At 37.3% G+C, this 20,618-nt stretch overlaps 1 protein-coding gene across 2 annotated transcripts in view; it reads left to right on the top strand.

Annotated features, from left to right (window-relative positions):
- LOC136862927 (endosome/lysosome-associated apoptosis and autophagy regulator family member 2) overlaps positions 1–20,618 on the top strand; it is a 388,733-nt gene that overhangs the window by 98,085 nt on the left and 270,030 nt on the right. The window lies entirely within an intron of this gene.

Here is a 20,618-nt window from a genome sequence, read left to right as displayed (position 1 = left end):
CATTTGATAATGTTGATTGGACCAAGCTATTTTAGATTCTGATGGTGATCGGTTTCAGGTACCGAGAAAGAAAGATTATCTAGAATGTAAATAAAAATCAGTCTTCTGTGATAAGAATCGAGGGCTATGAAAAAGAAGCAGCAATCCAGAAATAGGTGAGGCAAGGCTGCAGTTTGTCCCCCTCCTTTTCAATATTCGTATAGAACAGGCAGTAAAGGAAATCAAAGAAAAATTTGGAAAGGGAATCACATTCCAAGGAGAGTAAATCAAAACCCTGAGATAAGCCGATGATATTGTTACCGTATTTTATCTGAGACTACAGAAGATCTGGATAATTTGATGAACGTTATGGACGGAGTCTTGCGTGAGGAGTACAAGATGAAAATAAATAAGTTCAGACTAAAAGTAATGGAGTGCAGTCGTACGAAGTCAGGTGAGACAGGAAAGGTTAGATTAGGAAATGAAGTCTTAAAGGAAGTGGATGAATATTGTTATTTGTGTAGTAAAATAACTAACGATGACAGAAGTGAGGAGGACATAAAATTTAGGCTAGCACAGCAAGGAAGGTCTTACTTAAGAAAATAAATTTGCTAACTTCGAACATTGATATAGGAATTAGAAAAATGTTTTTGAAGACTTTCGTTTGGAGCGTGGCACTGTATGGAAGTGAAAATTGGACGATAACTCGCTCAGAAAGAAAGAGAATAGAAGCTTTTGAAATGTGGTGTTACGTGCTTGCTTGTTGTTTAAAGGGCCTAACATCGAAGGTCATCGGCCCTGTGGTGTGACAGAAGAATGCTGTGAGTGAGATGGATAGATCGAATCACGAATGAAGAGATACTGAATCGGATTGGTGAGAAGAGATCGTTGTGGCTAAATTTGACGAGAAGATATAGTATGGTAGGACACATCTTAAGACACCCAGGACTTGTGCAGTTGGTTTTTGAGGGAAGTGTAGGGTGTATGAACAGTGGGGATGGACCAATGTATCAATATGACAACCCGATTAGAGCAGATAAAGGATGCAGCCGTTATGTAGAAATGAAAAGGTCAGCACAGGATAGGGTCGCATAGAAAGCTGCATCAAACCAGTATATGGACTGATGACTCAAACAACAACAACAACAACAACAAGTGTGTAGCAGAATAATTAGTTATTTCTTTGTGGAGATCTGATTCTAATATTTTCTAACTTTTCGTGCCGATTTTAAAGCTTCCTTTTTCTCATTACTAACATCAAATTCATCTATAATAACATAATCTTCATAACTAGAAGGAAAATCGTCTTTATATTCATTTTTATAAGGAATAGTTTTTCAACCTCTCATTTTTTCTCTACCTATAATAACATTTTCACCAACATAATTCAGCTTATGTCCTAAAACAGCATCTATAACAAGTTGATCTTTTTATATTTTTCATATTCTGTTATAGGCTGCTTCTTCCATTTTTTGAATTCTTCTTCCATTTCTATCTCATTCTTCCAATATTGTTACGCTTTCCTATCAGCCTTAACATCATAATGAGCAAACATTATTTATTAACAAAAAATGTTAACGTTTATGTTTATGTTGACATTTATGTTTGTGTTAACGTTTATGTTTGTAGAAATGTTAATGTTCATGTTAACGTTTTCATATCTGTAGAAATGTTTTAATTTTATTTCTGTATCTGCCATCCTTAGTTTTGCGATTCATATCAATAGTAATAAAACCAAATTCTTCATTCCAACATATGCTACAAATAGCCTTCACATCTTCAAACTTCATATCTCCACCCAAAAATTCTTTACAAATATGATTTAAATTGGTATCGTCTTGCCTGAATATTTTTAGAAAGTTCAAGTTATATCTAACCAACTGTCTTGGTATTTACTTATATGTTTGAGCTAAATCCTTTATATCTTCCTCGAATAAAATATTCACGAACAATATCTTAGTTTTCGAATATAAAATCACAAAAAATTACAACTGCATTTTTAAATGTCAACTACACTTTCTTCATCACTAATTTTTCCTAATTTTTCCTCATTATTTACATCCTTTCATAAAGTGTTGATACTTTGGTTGATCTAAATTTTAGAATAAATATAAAGTTTATTTATTTTACTCCAGTTTAACCACCCAAATTATCAATCATTAAAGTTGTTTTTCCGCAGCCACTAGGCCAATGATTCCACAATGAATATAATTTGATGAAAGTTCTCCATATCTATGTTTTATTTTTTCATAGGAAGTATTACTGTTGGATCTCAATCTACTTCTTAATTTTGACTCATTTTATTATTTATTATATAAGAAATGAACAGAATTTTTTAATTAAGTGGCACATCATCTGTAAAGAAAAGATTAAATGTTCCATTGCGAGATGCATTTTAAAAAGTTGGATTAATACGATTTTATTCAACTTTCTTAACTCCAGATATTACAACAAAAATTAATAAACTACTCTATGAAAAAGTATCAGGTACGATAACTGAAATACTTATTCCACCAGGACAATATAATGTAGAAAATTTACAAAAAGCTATTCAAAGTCAAGAACCTAAGATAAGTATTGAACAAAATAAAATTCTAAACAGATTGGAAATAACTAATGATTATTAAATATATTTTGATAAAGAAAAAAGTATTGGTTCAATTTTGCTCACAACTTACCAAATAATTCCTTTCGAAATGATTAAAATCCATTTTAACCATGCTGATGGTACGTTTATAAAAAAGTCTGAGAATTTTCACCGTGAAACGAACATTATTGCTTCTTTTAAACCTTGTTTAATACTTGGTACACCAATAATTTATGAACCATAATATCCAATATTTTGTTCAGTCTCCGATATAATTAAAAACTTAAAAATAACTATAACCAATGAACATGATGAATTAATAGATGTTAATGGTGCAAAAGTAACAGTAATTTCAGCGATGAAATAAAAATATTGTAAAACACCTGAAAAGTTTTAAAAATTATTTGTTGTAATAAATGGATGAAGTAGAAGGTTGTCAGTGGCAGTGATTTCTTATCAATGAAAAAACAAAAAATAATTTAAATATACCTAACAAGGATTTAGAAATATATATTAAAGTTGGAGATGGTTGGATTTATAACAATAACTATTTGTATCTTACCTCCGATGCAACTCATGCTGATGGGACTGATTATACTAATTATGAAGGAAAATCAAATGTGAAGCTAATTGAAAATTTTCCCACTCAATTATGGGAAACAGTAACTGTAAAAAAGCGATGATATACTATCTGTCGAATTGATCATCCAAATATTTCCTCAACACTTATTTATCGCCTAACTTCCACTCAAAGTGATAATCTAATGTATGAAGGTAATTTTATTTATTAACTGCAGAAAAAGTCAAATGAGGTCTTATACCCCTTAAGTCACTTCGGTGGATTATTTAAAGATTATAATGAAGTAATTTGGGAAGGTGATTAAACTATTAAATTTACTTGGAGCCAAAATGCAATAGACGCTTAATATAGATAGTTCACTCAAAATGCCGAAGAATCTAATGTCGCTGGAAGTCGGCCTGACGAAAGAAAAGTTACTGTAAATTCGATAGAAATAAAAATACCAATTGTTAAATACGAACCCCTCCTCTGCGAACCATGTGACCTTGCCGTGGTGGGGAGGCTTGCGTGTCCCAATGATGCAGATAGCCGAGCCGCAGGTGCAACCATATCGGATGGGTATCTGTTGAGAGACCAGACTAACGAATGGTTCATCGAAAGGGGGGTAGCAGCCTTTCGGTAGTTGCAAGGGCGGCAGTCTAGATGATTGACTGATACGGCCTTGTAATAATACTCAACATGGCTTAGCTGTGTTGATACTGCTACACGGCTGAAAGCAACGGGAAACTACAGCCGTAACTAACTCCCGAGGACATGCAGCTCTCTCTGTATGAATGATGTACTGATGATGGCTTCCTCCTGGGTAAAATATTCCGGAGGTAAACTAGTCCCCCATTCGGATCTCCGGGTGGGGAATACACGAGAGGGGGCGATCATCAGGAAGATGGATACTGACATTCTGCGAGTCGGAGCGTGGAATGTTAGAAGTTTGAATCGTTGTGGTAGGTTAGAGAATCTGAAAAGGGAGATGGATAGGCTAAAGTTAGATGTAGTTGGCATAAGTGAAGTACGTTGGCAGGAAGAACAAGATTTTTGGTCAGGCGACTACCGAATTATCAACACAAAATCAAACAGAGGAAATGCAGGAGTTGGTTTAATAATGAATAAGAAAATAGGACAGCGGGTAAGCTACTACGACCAGCATAGTGAAAGAATTATTGTCGTCAAGATAGACACCAAACCAATGCCCACCACAATAGTGCAGGTCTATATGCCTACTAGTTCAGCGGATGATGAAGAAATCGAAAGAATATATGAGGAGATAGAAGATTTAATACAATATGTAAAAGGTGACGAGAATCTAATTGTGATGGGAGACTGGAATGCAGTGGTAGGCCAAGGAAGAGAAGGTAGTACAGTAGGAGAATTTGGATTGGGACAAAGGAACGAAAGAGGAACTCGGCTGGTTGAATTCTGCACTGATCATAATTTAGTCCTTGCCAATACTTGGTTCAAACACCACAAACGACGGCTGTATACGTGGACGAGACCTGGAGACACTGGAAGGTATCAAATAGACTTCATTATGATTAGGCAGAGATTCAGAAACCAGGTGTTGGATTGCAAAACTTTCCCAGGAGCAGACGTGGACTCTGACCACAACTTGTTGGTCATGAAATGCCATCTGAAGTTGAAGAAATTGAAGAAAGGAAAGAATGCAAAAAGATGGGATCTAGACAAGTTGAAAGAAAAGAGTGTGAGGGATTGTTTCAAGGAACATGTTGCACAAGGACTAAATGAAAAGGCTGAAGGAAAGACTATAGAGGAAGAGTGGAGAGTCATGAAAAATGAAGTCAATAGGGCTGCTGAAGAAATGTTAGGAAGGAAGAAAAGATCAACTAAGAATCAGTGGATAACTCAGGAGATACTAGACCTGATTGATGAACGACGAAAATACAAGAATGCTAGAAATGAAGAGGGCAGAAAAGAATACAGGCGATTAAAGAATCAAGTGGATAGAAAGTGCAAGATAGCTAAGGAAGAATGGCTGAAGGAGAAGTGCAAGGATGTCGAAGGCTGTATGATCCTGGGAAAGGTAGATGCTGCATACAGGAAAATCAAGGAAACCTTTGGAGAAAGGAAATCTAGGTGTATGAATATTAAGAGCTCAGATGGAAAACCACTTCTAGGGAAAGAAGACAAAGCAGAAAGATGGCAGGAGCATATCCAACAGTTGTATCAAGGTAAAGATGTAGATAATTTGGTTCTGGAACATGAAGAGGATGTTGATGCTGATGAAATGGGAGACCCAATTTTGAGGTCAGAGTTTGACAGTGCTGTGAGTGACCTAAATAGGAACAAGGCACCTGGAATTGATGACATTCCCTCTGAATTACTGACTGCCTTAGGAGAAACCAGCATGGCAAGGTTATTTCATTTAGTGTGCAAGATGTATGAGACAGGAGAAGTCCCATCCGATTTTCAGAAGAATGTTGTTATACCTATTCCCAAGAAAGCCGGTGCTGACAGGTGTGAAAACTACCGCACCATTAGTTTAGTATCTCATGCCTGCAAAATTTTAACACGTATTATTTACAGAAGAATGGAAAAACAAGTTGAAGCTGAGTTGGAAGAAGATCAATTTGGCTTCAGAAGAAATGTAGGAACACGTGAAGCAATCCTGACTTTACGTCTGATCTTAGAGGATCGAATCAAGAAGGACAAGCCCACGTACATGGCATTCGTAGATCTAGAAAAGGCATTCGATAATGTTGATTGGACCAAGCTATTTATGATTCTGAAGATGATGGGGATCAGATACCGAGAACGAAGAATTATCTACAATCTGTATAAAAATCAGTCTGCAGTGATAAGAATCGAGGGCTTTGAAAAAGAAGCAGCAATCCAGAAAGGAGTGAGGCAAGGCTGCGGTTTGTCCCCTCTCCTTTTCAATGTTTACATAGAACAGGCAGTAAGGGAAATCAAAGAGAAATTTGGAAAGGGAATCACAGTCCAAGGAGAAGAAATCAAAACCTTGAGATTTGCCGATGATATTGTTATTTTATCTGAGACTGCAGAAGATCTCGAGAAGTTGCTGAATGGTATGGATGAAGTCTTGGGTAAGGAGTACAAGATGAAAATAAATAAGTCCAAAACAAAAGTAATGGAGTGCAGTCGAACGAAGGCAGGTGATGCGGGAAATATTAGATTAGGAAATGAAGTCTTAAAGGAAGTAGATGAATATTGTTACTTGGGTAGTAAAATAACTAACGATGGCAGAAGTAAGGAGGACATAAAATGCAGACTAGCACAAGCAAGGAAGAGCTTTCTTAAGAAAAGAAATTTGCTCACTTCAAACATTGATATCGGAATTAGAAAGATGTTTTTGAAGACGTTCGTGTGGAGCGTGGCATTGTATGGAAGTGAAACATGGACAATAACTGGCTCAGAAAGAAAGAGAATAGAAGCTTTTGAAATGTGGTGTTACAGAAGAATGCTGAAGGTGAGATGGATAGATCGAATCACGAATGAAGAGATACTGAATCGAATTGGTGAGAGGAGATCTATTTGGCTAAATTTGACGAGAAGAAGAGTTAGAATGATAGGACACATCTTAAGACACCCAGGACTTGTTCAGTTGGTTTTTGAAGGAAGTGTAGGGGGTAAGAACAGTAGGGGTAGGCCAAGGTATGAATATGACAAGCAGATTAGAGCAGACGTAGGATGCAATAGTTACGTAGAAATGAAAAGGTTAGCACAGGATAGGGTGGCATGGAGAGCTGCATCAAACCAGTCTATGGACTGATGACTCAAACAACAACAACAAATACGAACCAGGTTATGAGCAAGAAAAAGGCGGCAATCTTAAAAGAACCAAAAGTACCTATATCATTCTATGACTTACAAACTCAAGAAATTTCTAGCATTAGTGGAAAAAGAATCTCAAAATATATATTACAAATTACTACAATTCAATGCAATTTGTTATGCCATATTTTATTTTGTTGTGTGTCAAACTAATAGAAAAGGTAACCAATATCATGATTCTTCTAAGTTTGACCACGTTCACTTCAAAATATTTACGTGAAAAATGGAAGAAAGGAGATATATCGAGAATAAATGTGGAATATAAATCCTCCTAATACTTATTTCAAAGGTTATAATGAATTTTTAGAATTTAAGCATGTAACTTCTTTAAAATCGTTTCCTCCTGTTAATCCTCGAGAGTTCATTAATGATTATTATCTTATTAACGAAAATGCGTACAATGTGCACAATACAAACACTATATTACATTACTCTAGTCCTAGTTTTGTTATAGATATATTGTCTTTTACAGCAGATATTTGTATGATACCTTTCAGAGTGTTCAGTGCGCAATTCACACACACAATTTTTATTTGATGATGCAATCTCTTATTTTGGCAGAACTTGTGATGAAAACCATTTGTTGCATATCGCGTTATTACGTGTCAAAGCTCGTAATTTGCTTGTTTCCAATCATCCGTCATTATGGCGTCTGTTGAATAAAAGTCGTTTCAGATATAGCTGCGTTTTTCTATTAGAATTTGAAATGTGTTCTCGTAGAAGTTCTCGTAGACCTTAGAGTTTGGCAGGTTTATCTTCATTCTGATGTATTCTATAAAGAAAGTTTCTTTTAGTAAAACATAGATCAGTCTTGATGGTGCTGTCTTGCCGATACCCAGGATTCGTTTCATATGACGAGCTTTAACTTTCTCTAGCGTTATCAAGTCGTTAATTTTAAGTTTATCCCAGATTATATGGATCCCATAAGTTTCTATTGGTGCTATAGCTGTTTTAAATAGTGGTATTGCTGTTTCTCTTGAAAGTTTTCGTGATTGTTGAAAATTGCTTTCATTGCTGATGTTGTTCTTTCTTTGATATGATTGTTAAAAGATGCCAATGTTGTTTGAAGAGTAACTCCAAGATATTTGAATTTTGGTACTACTTCTAGAGGTTATTTCGAAGGGTCAATGTATCTTTCGTAGAGAGCTTACCACCTCTTCTGAAAGTCATTTGTTTAGTTTTGTCAAGATTTATTTGTAAGTCATTTGCTAGGGCCCATGTAGGGTGAGCCTGTTTAGTAACATCTGGAGCTCTTCTCTGTCTTCTGAGCCTATTACCATATCATCTGCATAGAGTAGAAGTATTGCTGAACTGTCCTTAATGATTCTTGTAATGTCTGCTGTCATAATATCTAACAGTAATGGGCTAATCGGATCTACTTGTAGAACACCATTAGTTTGAATTAAACTCTTGAATAATGTGTTATTATCAGATATTTGGATGAAATGTTATTTTAAGGTCTGAAAGTATTTTCGTTATTTGGTGTGCTTCGCTAATCAACAGACTGAGTTTTCGGATAGGTATTTCCGTGTTTATTAAATCGAGAGCTTTTCTGTAATCTATGAAACCTACAAAATTTTCTCCCTGGGTGCCTTATTGTATCTTGAACATATTCTAGTAAGCAGTTCACAGCATGGAAAGTGCTTATTCCCTTTCTGAAACCAAATTGGTTTTCTGGTATTAGGACATTTAATTCATCAGTAAGCCTGCCGTTTAAAATTCCCATGTGTATTTTGAAGGAAGTGTTTCCGAGGCCTATCCCTCTGTATGAGTCTGGGTGACAAGTTTCCCCTTTCACTTTGAAAAGAACTTTTATTGTTGATGTTCCCCATTGTTCAGGTATTTTCCTGTACTCAAACATGTATTGAATAATTATATCCAACAATTTCCCATCAGTTTGTAAGATTATTTGAGATGTTTTGTACATATGCCGTCTGGTCCTGAAGCCTTGTTATTTTTACTTTTGTTATTGCATGATATATTTCCTGTCTCGTTATCGGGATGATATTTCCTATTATTTCCGTAGCATAATATTAATATGCTTTGTCCTTATGTGTGATGTTTAGAATGGTGCCAAAATGATTTTCCCATATGTCCATAGGAATTCCTTTTATTGTAGGTGGTCTTGGTTTACTGAGTACTATGAAAGGATCTATTTGAGCAAGTTCCGCTTGTCTTCTGGCATCTAGATCTATGCGGTCTGCTGTTTCCTGTTTAATTAACATTTTGTACAACTTTCTTAGTTGGGCGTAGAATGATAAATCATGTTTCTGCATTGTGGTTTTGGCTTGATGTAGTGCTGATAGGGTATTCCTGCTTTCATCATAGCATTCTTTGTCAAACCATGGTTGCGATTACCTGTCCTTTATTTGTGTTTGACATGATTGCAAAGTCGTTGTGCAGAGTTCTACTGCTGCTATTATTTGATCCTTACTGTATTAGACGTACAGCTTCTTCTATTTTTCCGAAATTTTCTTTCAATTTTTTTCCAAATTTAATTTCCTAGATATTCTAGTCGCTATAGAATTTATTGAATATAATGGTTGACTAAAACCAAAATTTGTTATAACTTATATATATTTTCTTATTGGTGTTATTGCTGATGGCCAAAGTGCTTCCTGTTTTATTACTTTTATGCCTTCTCCTCTGAATAATACAAGGTCTACTGCGCTAGTGCCATTCGGTGCTCTGTATGTTAACATGTCTGGTTTATTAATGAGGCTATATCCTCTTTCTTCTAGTGTATCCAGGATTAGATCTGTTTTATAGCTCGGTTTATCAATTCGTTTATTGAGATCACCTGCAGAAACTACTCGTTTATCAATCACCGTTCGTGTTAAAGCTTATGTTATTCGTTCAATGACATCTTCTACAGTCATCTGAGGTTGAGCATATATGCCTATTATTGTAAGATAATTTGTTTTAACTATAACTGTGTTTTCATCTCTTATTACTTCCTTTATTAATCCTAGAGAAGTTTTAAAGAAGTTTGAAACACCTCCTGCTGGTCTACCTAAGGTTTGGCGAGCAAAAAAGGGGATTCCATAGTAACCTTCTATAGTATATTCTTCTGTAAGAAAGGTTTCTGTTAATACGATAGCGTTAATGTTTCTGTTGGGATGAATGGTATCACGTTTCGTAAACCTTCGATGTTCCATAGTAAAACATTTCCGTACTTATTATAATTCTGTACCACTGCTGTATCGAGTATTTCGAAAATGAAATCATCTTATACTTACTCCTTTCGGCCAGAAATCTGGTCGTTGTGTGTCCACGAGGAAACTGAACAGAAATCCTATTTTAAGCCTTTTTGACTCACTGGGTAAGTAGTTCTTCGCATTTTATACTATCCTTGATTCCTTTTTCTCAAGGTAACGTCTTACATTTTCTATAGTTGTGTTTTCCATTAGGTTACCTAAATATAGCCATGCCTTCCTTTCCGCAGATTCAAGTTAATTGTTTTCTAGTACTTCCGTCCCAATGGTGGCTTTTACTTGATTAAAATGTCTTTTGCTTCCTCGTGTGTGTGCTGTTATATCTTGTGAATCTCTCTGGTCGATATTGTGATAATTCTCCCCGTTGCTTGCATGAAATGGATTCTCATTAACATTTCGTGTGTTTATATCAGTTATTGTCAATGCATTTTGTTTAGACTTTGATTAACTTTATCTTCTATGTGTACTTGAGGTATTTGATATAAAGTCCATTATAAATTGTACCTCCTTTTTATGCATGTTATGTCGTCTTTTGAATTGTGTTTATGTATTGCATAGGTGATGTCATCTGTATCGAGTTGGTTGAATTAGTTGAATATTGCGTCTGAGACAGGTGACCATCAGAAGTCAATAGACGTTGATTGCCGTTAGTTTGTTGCTCCATGATGTTGACAGAGGCGCTACTTTTCCTGTAGATGAGTTGTCTTCTCCTTGCATCTCAATAATTTTACCTCTCCTAACCTCTTTTCGGGTATTCTCAATGTCATCATTCCTAACGTATAGAACGGTTTCCATATCAATGAAACAGTTTCTAATGACACTTACCACTTTAGAATAACTTCTTTCATCTCTTTTTTGATAACCTCCTATTTCCGCGATATTCCCTAAACTTTTCAGGGCACCTCCTACTCGTGCAGTAATCTTGTCCGCCATTTTTTAAAATTTCAGTTCATTAATTATTACTCTATTTGTGTTATCAACATGATTAGAAGAAGAAATGTGTTAACGACTCAGAAAACTACTACGAAACTTTGTGCGATATTTAATGCTAATATTCCTGATAACACACTTGCTTATTATATATAATTATGTGGGGTGAAAAAGAATTTAACCTATGACATTAAACATGGAATAGTTACTGAAAATTGTTAATAATAAATGAATAAAAGGCTAAAAGAATTTATTGAGTTACCGTCTGTTTTTAAAATAAATTGCTTAGATATCATGAAAATAATAATTTTGATATAATAGTTTTATTCTTTAATATAATGCGCTTATTAATATAAAGTTCAATAAACTTTGTTTCATTAAGATCGGTCCATAAATAGTTCAGTTATAGGCATTAGAAGTTTTTACTTGCTTTTAGAACCGAACTGGTGTGCTGCGGATATTGGTATACACATAAGTGATAATAAATTATCATTTTTGAGATAACAGTTCGCGAGCCATGAAATTTCTCTTTTGTAATTAGCTGATATGTGAGCGGAGCACATGTGTGGTTAACCGGAAGTGATAAGAGATAAGGGATAACAGCGAGCATTAGGAAAAACATTGCAGAACTCCGATTCAACGGAGAAACCCCTTGGGTGTTTTCGAAGCCAGCGCTGGTTTTATAATCCTCGTCGCACCCAAGTGGTTTTTTACTTCGCATTCATGCACTTACGAGACTTTGCATCAACGCCAGAGGTTATCACATATTCACACTTTATTCTTTCCTTTTCTCGAAGTGGCCACTTCTCCAAAGTTATTTCGCCAAGGAATCTGTAGGTTTCCAAGCAGCCTCGGTAATTTAGACCTATCTGCTAATGATCTACAGGACGCAATGGAGAAATTAACCTCACCTCCTCTCTTTCCTCTAACTCCGCCTTTTTTCACTCAACTTTTTATCGAAGGAATGAATAGAGATTCAAACCAGAGAAGTGCGGGCCCTGACACTAAACACACTAACACCTAGCCGCTTGAGCTACCACGGCAGGGAAAGATTGGCCTTTAATTTAAGAGTAACTTACATACCGGGTGAGTCAGCCGAGTCTGACGTTTTATGCTGTTGGCATCCCACAGAACGACACTGCTGTCGTTATGGTCTATTCTCCTTTGCCGTGTACCAAGCAATAATCGCCTTTAATCACGCACTGCACCATTACCTTTGCAAAAACATGTACCGTTTGCGACAGGCATTTGCACAATGCATCAAACTGTCATACGGTTATGTAAAAAGTACGTGCCAATCAAGAGCTTTCAGTAGTGTATGAAATAAACGCTAAAAGCGATGGCATATTGATAGAAAACTAATGTGCATTTGTGAAGCGAAAGTAGTAGTCCATCCAGTAGGCTTTCTGGAAATCTTCTCGCCCGAGTCATCGTGGTGTCATAGGTGAAGTGAGATACTGTCAATACGGCTGTGTTTGGTAGATGGGTTCGAATCCCACTTTAGACTGTAAATTTTATTCGCATTTTGTACTTCGAGAATCATCCACAGAGCCAGTGTATCCGAATGCCCTTATGTCATGGGTTACTTAATTAATTAACTTATTTATTTATTTATTTATTTATTTATTTATTTATTTATTTATTTATTTATTTATTTATTTATTTATTTATTTATTTATTTATTTATTTATTTATTTATTTTATTACTGGCACTTCTCCGAAGTTATTTCGCCAAGGAATCTGTAGGTTTCCAAGCAGCCTCAGTAATTTAGACCTATCTGCTAACGATCTACAGGACGCAGTGGAGAAATTAACCTCAGCTCCTATCTTTCCTCTTACTCCGCCTATTTTATCACTCAATTTTTATTGAAGGAATGAACAGAGATTCGAACCAGAGAAGTGCGGGCTCTGACAGGCATTAGGGCTGTTTATGCGGATGTTTCATAAGCAGGGCTGGACGAGGATTTGGGGATTTGGGGATTTGAATCCGCTTGACTGCGCAACAGCCTGTTAGCGGAGTAAGTGTTCGAACAGACGGCCTTCTGCAGTATTATTATTTTTTGTATTATGTATTGGTGACAAAGGGTCCCATGAGACTCTGGCTCGTGATAGGGACAATACAGTACATACTTTTTAAGGCGACACAATAATTACATTTCATATACAATAGCTTTTTCTGTAAAGTGACAAGAACATTTTTGGATTACTAAGACATTGCTTTTTTTACATGTTAGGATTATAGTTTTTCAGAAGTATATTTAGATATTGCATGGCTGTAATATATTAAATATGGACAATATATATATTATTGTATTAAATAAAGCAAGTTATACAGAGATTATATTAAGATATCTGTAAAAGAGTAATATTCCTTCAGTTTTTTCTTAAAACATATAACCGACTTAGAGTTCTTTATAACAGGTGGCAACATATTATATTCCCTAAACTTTGATGATTCTATGCCTTTCACTCCATACTTTACTGAATTAGAGTGAGAGGGATATATCCTTAATGATACTCTAGTTTCATATCCATGAATTTCACTAAAATGGGAGAAGTTTACAGTAGAATGGGTTAATTTCCTGTCTAGCTTATACATAAAGACTGCTGATGAAAATGCAATTTGTTTATGGAATGGCAGAATATTTGACTCTGAAAAAACTTCATGTGATGGTTTGAGGAAGGGGAATCCATACATGATTTTGATGGCTCTCTTTTGTAGGATTTTCAAATTATTAATGTAATATTTCCTACATCTTCCCCAAATAAAGCTTGTGTATGTTAGATGTGGGTGGATCATTGCATAATATATACCCTTCAATTGCTGATGAGAAAAATTACTGTATCTTAATCTGTGCATTATTCCTATCAAAGGGGTAATTTGGCTGATTACATAATCAATATGGCTTTTCCAGGAAAGTGTTGAGTCTAATATTATACCAAGATACTTAGCTGAGTTGACTCGCTCTATTACTTGGTCCTTTAGGGTAACAGTGTTAGCCGCTGTGATCTTATGGGCTGTTTTATGAAAGATTAAGTATTTTGTTTTAGTCATATTTATGATCTTTTTTGAGATAAAGCCCAGTCCGATAACTTGTCCAAGTCACAATTTATATCTTCCATAATTTGCGTTTCACATAGTCCTTTGTAAGTTATTAAGATATCACCGGCAAATACTTTGCATTTTCCCTTTAGTGTTAAAGATTGTATGTCATTAATATAAATCAAAAATAGAATAGGACCTAGTACTGAGCCCTGCGGTACTGCCGTTTTTGTTTGCTGCTTAGAACTTTTAGTATCGTTAATCATCACATATTGTATTCGGTTTGATAAATAATTTTGGAACCATTTGTGTGCTAAACCCCTAATTCCTGCTAATTTTAACTTGTTCAGAAATATTTTGTGGTCAACCAGGTCAAATGTTTTTTTAAAAATCTATGAGTAGCCCTGCTACTAATTTATTTTCATCTAAGGTCTTTTGAACATCTATTACTGTATCAAATACAGCATTATCAGTTCTTCTATTTGGGAAAAACCCATATTGATTATTGGAAAAGTAATTAGTTTTACACAGAAAATTTACCAATCTAATTTTTACTACCATTTCTATGAGTTTTCCAATTGCAGATAATATACTAATTGGTCTGTAATTGGATGGATCTGTGTTATCTCCTGATTTAAAAATAGGTACAATTCTGGCACATTTGAGTAATTGGGGTATTTCTCTACTGAGAATTAAACGGTTAATAATTTCCACAATATGCCACTAAACTTTTAACACAGGTTTTTTAACATGACATTGGTTTTTTATCTTCTGTTAAATTATTTTTATTTCTTTAGAGAAGTGATAATTTTGAGCACTTCACATTCATCAGTTGGAAACATGAAAATACTATTAGTTTGACTTTCAGCTGTTGTGCTGCCATGAACTTGTTCAACTTCAGGAAGACCTTTACTTATATTTTCAGCTACGTTAACGTATAGTTCATTTAGATTATTGCATATATCCTCTGTGTTTGTAATGCTGACATCATTTACCACCAGATGTTTGTGTCCAAGCTTCCTATTTAACACTTCATTGACTACATACCATGTTTCTTTTTGGTTTTTGCAATTCTGTAATCTGTGTTCATAATGCCTTTTTTGTAACTCTCTCTTCAATTTGGTTATTTTATTACTGATTCTTTTGTATTCTTCAATTACTTCTGCAGAGGGGTTTTTACTTTAGTTTTTGAAAACAGTGAGTCTTTGATGTGAATCAGTGTTAGTAATTCTTGGGTAACCCAAGGTTTTAGGGGAATGTCTTTGGGGTTCATTCTTTTTATTGAAATTGATCTGGTTTGAATTCCTGTGCTAATATACTCAATAAATTTATTATAATAAGTGTTTATATCCATTTCCTCACAGTTAAATTTATTTTGTAGGATATACTGATTTAATTTGTTGGAATTTACAAATTGCTTACCACTATCTTTGACTATTGGTACTACTGGAACTGATTTTTCACTAGAAATTTCACATACCAGTAGGTAGTGATCACTTAAGTTATTTGTTATATTGAATACATGACATTTTTTACTACTATTTGTGGCAAGTATGTGATCAATTAATGTGGAGGTTGTTTTCGTTACTCTAGATATTATATAGCCGTAAGTTGTTATTAAATTGTCATACAAAATTCTGTTTCTGGAGGTTGAAAGCAAGTCTATATTTGTATCTCCAAGTATTATTGAAGTATGCCCTGAACTACTATTTAGGATATTTTCTAGATCAAACATAAAACTTGGCGAGTTACTTTCCTGTGGGTTATAAATGGTAATGATTTCACATCTTTGATTTCCTTTTGTAATCATGACTTGCAGTATGCTATGAGATTTATTTATTTCATTTATGACATTGCTTTTCCATTTGTTTGAAACATAAAGCGAAAGATCCTCACCTATCTGCTCCCTTACCACATGATGAGAAGTGTAGTTTTTTATTTCAAAAGCGTGGGTTAGTTTGTTGGTTAACCAATTTTCAGAGATTGCAAGAATATCTACTTCTTTTATCTGATCTAAGATAATTTTGATGTCATCAAATTTATTTTTCATGCTTCGTGCATCTATGTGTAAGCCTTTCAAATCACATGATCTACTTTCTAAAACTCTATCTTTAATATAATTATTTAGGGTTTCACATTTAAATTCGTCTAGTTTAAGAAATTTGTTTTCAGGATCCAGGTTTGGTTATGTAAGGACAAAAATTTGAAATTAAGAAAAGAAAGCTTGGAATTGAAGCGGGTACAACACAAGGAAAGGTTACCTCGTTGTTTCTAGATCAGCTGAAGTGAGCAAGTTCATGCAGAACTTCAGGGTTTGTCACTAGCCTCGAAGGACCGTCCTGGAACTTACGGATATACACTTTACAGTCCCTGACCCATGTGCCAAATATTTCCCCCGTTGCCGTAGCTCGCGGCATTTTTTGGCGAGGGTCTCATTCCTAGGCGTTAAGTGCTCGTTGATATAGATGTTGTTTGCCGAACTATATCCGTTTTCGTTCGTTTTTAGTGTCTATTTTTGTCGTCTGCTACTGAGGATTTCTTCTTTCTTCCATCGACTAACAAGCTTCACGATGATAGGTTGTGGTCCAGGTTTCGTGGATGGAAGTCTGTGTGCAGCGTCAATATCTTCGGGCTTTATATCGACTCCCAGCGCCTTGCCAACTTCAGTTACTTTCTGGAAAACTTTTTCATCCTTTTCAGCAGGAACTCCATACACTAGTAAATTGTTTTTGCGTTGATACTGCTTCAAGACTTCTAGCTCGTTCACGGCCGCCGTTGTCGCAATGTCCTCATTTTTCTTATCTTTCCTCAAAGTGTCTAGTTCGTTCTTGAGGTCATCATATTTTTCGGAAAGAAAGGTTGCTAATTTCCGTAATTCTTTGTTTTCTTTCGTTAGTACTTTGAGGGACTCTTCAAGTTGTTTGGAAAAGTTCGCCATAACCTCATTTATGTTAGGTTGTGCAATGCAGTCTTCACGTTTACACGACCATTGGAATTGTTCTTCCTTACGGAAATGTTGGAGAGTTTCCTTGTTCATTTTTACACATGTTACGTGGAACCAACGTTCGCATTTACCATCACAGCGTACAGCCTGTTGATTGTTTTTTATTTTCTTCCCACACGGGGAGCCCACGAACACCATGATGTTGTTTATCTTATTTATTTAGTTGTAGCTGTTTGAGTGCTAATTCGGTTTTGTTTTAATGGTTTCCTGAGTTATTAACGTTACTGATCTGCAGTATCTTCCTGAAGAATTGTGGATATTACTCACATAAATTTGTTTTTTCGTCACTTAATATATCACACACTTCCGCCATGTTTAGCATGCCGTTAAACTGCCATACGGGCTCTTTGTAGCATTGTAGGTACTACTGATTCACAGGCTTCCGTAATAAGGTTTCGAAGGCTCTCAGGATTTTCCGGCTCTGAGCGTACACTACATCCTTCAAATAGTTCCATAGGAAGAAGTTGAGTGGTGTCAAATCGGGCGATCTAGCAGGCCAGGTGAAAGATCCTCTCCTTCCTATCTATCGACCGGGATGTGTAACATTCAGGTAGTTTCGAACATCTGCTAACATGTGGGGGTGTGCTCCATCGTGTTGATACCGCATGGTTACACGCTCACCCAGGGGCACATCCTGTAGCAGCAATGGTAGTTGGTCTTGAAGAAACTGTTGGTATCGGGCTCCTGTCAAATGATCCTCAAAGAAATATGGTCCAGTCAGGTCATCACCAAGGCGCCCATACCCGGGGGGCAAGGTGGGGCCGCGGCCCCCCTCTAGCTCTCAGGGAATGGCAAAACTCTACTGTAGTCACGTGTTTTCCTTTCAAGAAAATGACTTAAAAGTCATTATTACGTAAAAGCCGTAGTACCGTCTACCACCAACAGGCAGGGGATGCCGTGGGTTAATCTACCGCAGAGTAGAAATCGACATTTATGTTCCAAAATATTAAAATTACTACGTACCCCCAGGTCTGGGCCCCCCCCCCCCTAGATACTATCATATGGGCGCTCATGGTCATCACCCAGTATACCACATCAGACATTTACTCCCCATCTTGCCTGAAATGCTGCCTGCCTTACCCAGTGGGGATTTTCTACATTCCAGTAGTTCATATTATGACGATTCACGGAGCCATGTTTATGAAATGGTGCCTCATCCGGAAATAAAATATGAGATGCAAACGCTGGATCATTTGCCACTTGTGTCAGTATCCACGCACAGAAATCAACACGAGTTTCGAAATCTCGTCCGTGGAGTTCTTGATGTAGTTGCAGGTGATACAGACGAAAAAACTGGAATGCAATATCCTTACAACAGATGGCTGATGTTGGCCTGTTGTGCTCCTGCCCAGGTATTCGCGTGAGGATTCTTCCGGAAAGTGTCCAAAACCATCTCAACAGTTTCACCGGACGTAACTGGTTCCTCTCTCACAGGAATAGTACGCAAACGTTGCTCCACCCTCCTAAACGTATTTGCGTTTGGTTGTTGTCTGTGTGGATATCTTTCTTGGTACAGTCGGTGTGCTTCCTGTGCGTTCTGTCTTGCTTGACCGTAGATGAGGAGCACGTCAACATACTCATCTGTTGAATATATAGCGAAGAAATGACCAGGACAGCTAAGCTACACTAAGTGTCAGGCCACTACACGTTCAACATGCCTGCTATTGGTCAAATGTGCCACGAATGGCCTCTTATTTGATCCTCAAAGTTTAAAATGTAAATAAAAATATGCTCGTGGCATTCGAACCGACTTCCCAATACAACATGTGTCAACATTTCTGTGGTTAGTCCACCACACCACGGTACCCGTTGCCTCCAATTTATCAGAAAGCCTATTAATACACAGGCATAATTTTAATCTTTGGAGAATTTGGTCGGAATGTAGCAGATGGTGTCCGCCTCTGTGGTGTAGTGGTTAGCGTGATTAGCTGCCACCCCCGGAGGCCCGGGTTCGATTCCCGGCTCTGCCACGAAATTTGAAAAGTGGTACGAGGGCTGGAACGGGGTCCACTCAGCCTCGGGAGGTCAACTGAGTAGAGGTGGGTTCGATTCCTACCTCAGCCATCCTGGAAGTGGTTTTCCGTGGTTTCCCACTTCTCCTCCAGGCGAATGCCGGGATGGTACCTAACTTAAGGCCACGGCCGCTTCCTTCCCTCTTCCTTGCCTATCCCTTCCAATCTTCCCATCCCTCCACAAGGCCCCTGTTCAGCATAGCAGGTGAGGCCGCCTGGGCGTGGTACTGGTCATACTCCCCAGTTGTATCCCCCGACCAAGAGTCTGTAGCTCCAGGACACTGCCCTTGAGGCGGTAGAGGTGGGATCCCTCGCTAAGTCCGAGGGAAAAACCGAACCTGGTGGGTAAACAGATGATGATGTAGCAGATGGTCCGAGCAGGAATTTCCGAATAGCCGCCTGCCTTTTATTACACGTATTTCGCCGAACAGAGTTGTAATTATGAGCCAATAGATCGTTCAAGGCACATACCACATTTTTGGTAGAGTGAAATATCTGTCGTCCACCTCTGTGGTGTAGTGGTTAGTGTGATTAGCTGCCACCCCCAGAGGCTCGGGTTCGATTCCCGGCTCTGCAACGAAATTTGAAAAGTGGTACGAGGGCTGGTGGAACGGGGTCCACTCAGCCTCGGGAGGTCAACTGAGTGTGAAAACTGGTGTGAAAATGGGAAACCACGGAAAACCATTTTCAGGGCTGCCGACAGTGGGGTTCGAACCTGCTATCTCCCGAATACTGGATACTGGCCGCACTTAAGCGACTGCAGCTATCGAGCTCGTTATATAGTGGATTACAAATCGTTAATACATAGGCCTAATACATAATCATTAATAATAAATGATATAATATTAATTACAGGTTCTTACATAAACTAAACTCATATAACTAGCTATATACAGCAAATGCTGAAACCAAATATTGATACTAATGTCCGCCTCTGTGCTGTAGTGGTTAGCGTGATTAGTGTGATTAGCTGCTATCCCCGGAGTCCCGGGTTCGATTCCCGGCTCTGCAACGAAATTTGAAAAGTGGTACGAGGGCTGGAACGGGGTCCACTCAGCCTCGGGAGGTCAACCTCAGCCATCCTCGAAGTGGTTTTCCGTAGTTTCCCACTTCTCCGCCAGGCGAATGCCACGGCCGCTTCCTTCCGTCTTCCTTGTCTATCCCTTCAAATCTTCCCATCCCCCACAAGGCCCTTGTTCAGTATAGCAAGTGAGGCCGCCTGGGCGAGGCACTGGTCATCTTCCCCAGTTGTATCCCTCGACCCAGTGTCTGAAGCTCCAGGACACTGTCCTTGAGGCGGTAGAGGTGGGATACACCACTGAGTCTGAGGGAAAAACCAACCCTGGAGGGTAACCAGATAAATAAGAAGAAGAAAGTTAAATTTATATAACTTATACGGAGCCACTCTTCGTTTCAAAGGTTCACCTGGACTTTTTGAGTCACTGTACATTTCCCTGCACT

This window comes from Anabrus simplex, chromosome 2, assembly GCF_040414725.1.
Source record: "Anabrus simplex isolate iqAnaSimp1 chromosome 2, ASM4041472v1, whole genome shotgun sequence".
Taxonomy (NCBI): Eukaryota; Metazoa; Arthropoda; class Insecta; order Orthoptera; family Tettigoniidae; genus Anabrus; species Anabrus simplex.
Note: the sequence above shows the minus strand (reverse complement) of the source record. Positions and strands in the feature narration are given on the sequence as shown.